The following is a 494-nucleotide window of genomic DNA, read 5'->3' on the forward strand; positions in this document are numbered from 1 at the left end:
TATTTAAATGCCATTTAAAATATTATAAAGTATTTAACAAAATATCATAATATACCAAGAAAATATTTTCACAAAAAAAAACACATTTTTGGATATATGTAAAATTTAGTATTGAGTTTTAGCATTTCTTTTTAATAAAGAGCATACAAATAAAAGACAGACAATACAAAACGAAGGAATTGAAAGTAAGTAGTGGTTAATGATATGATTCTTTTTGGATTTTGGAAATATGAAATTTTCCATTACATATCGATTAGAAACAGAAAAAAATCTATATTATCAATTAAAATTATTGTCGTTTTTTATGTAAGTGTTGCATTTGTGGTGTGCCTTCTACAGTCTACAGCAGACTGTAGAGAAGGAGAAAGATAGGCATTCATTCAATCTTCACACCAATTGGAACCATTTAAAAGCCATAAACATAGACCAAAACCACATAGAAAAGCGGTTATTAATAAAATTAGCAGAGTACGAATGCTCAACGTTATTATCAC

At 26.7% G+C, this 494-nt stretch overlaps 1 protein-coding gene across 15 annotated transcripts in view; it reads right to left on the reverse strand.

The window, feature by feature from the left end:
- Msp300 (Muscle-specific protein 300 kDa) overlaps window positions 1-494 on the reverse strand; it is a 235,060-nt gene that overhangs the window by 30,562 nt on the left and 204,004 nt on the right. The gene's annotated exons all lie outside the window — the stretch shown is intronic.

This window comes from Haematobia irritans, chromosome 2 (assembly GCF_050003625.1).
Source record: "Haematobia irritans isolate KBUSLIRL chromosome 2, ASM5000362v1, whole genome shotgun sequence".
In the NCBI taxonomy this organism is placed as follows: domain Eukaryota; kingdom Metazoa; phylum Arthropoda; class Insecta; order Diptera; family Muscidae; genus Haematobia; species Haematobia irritans.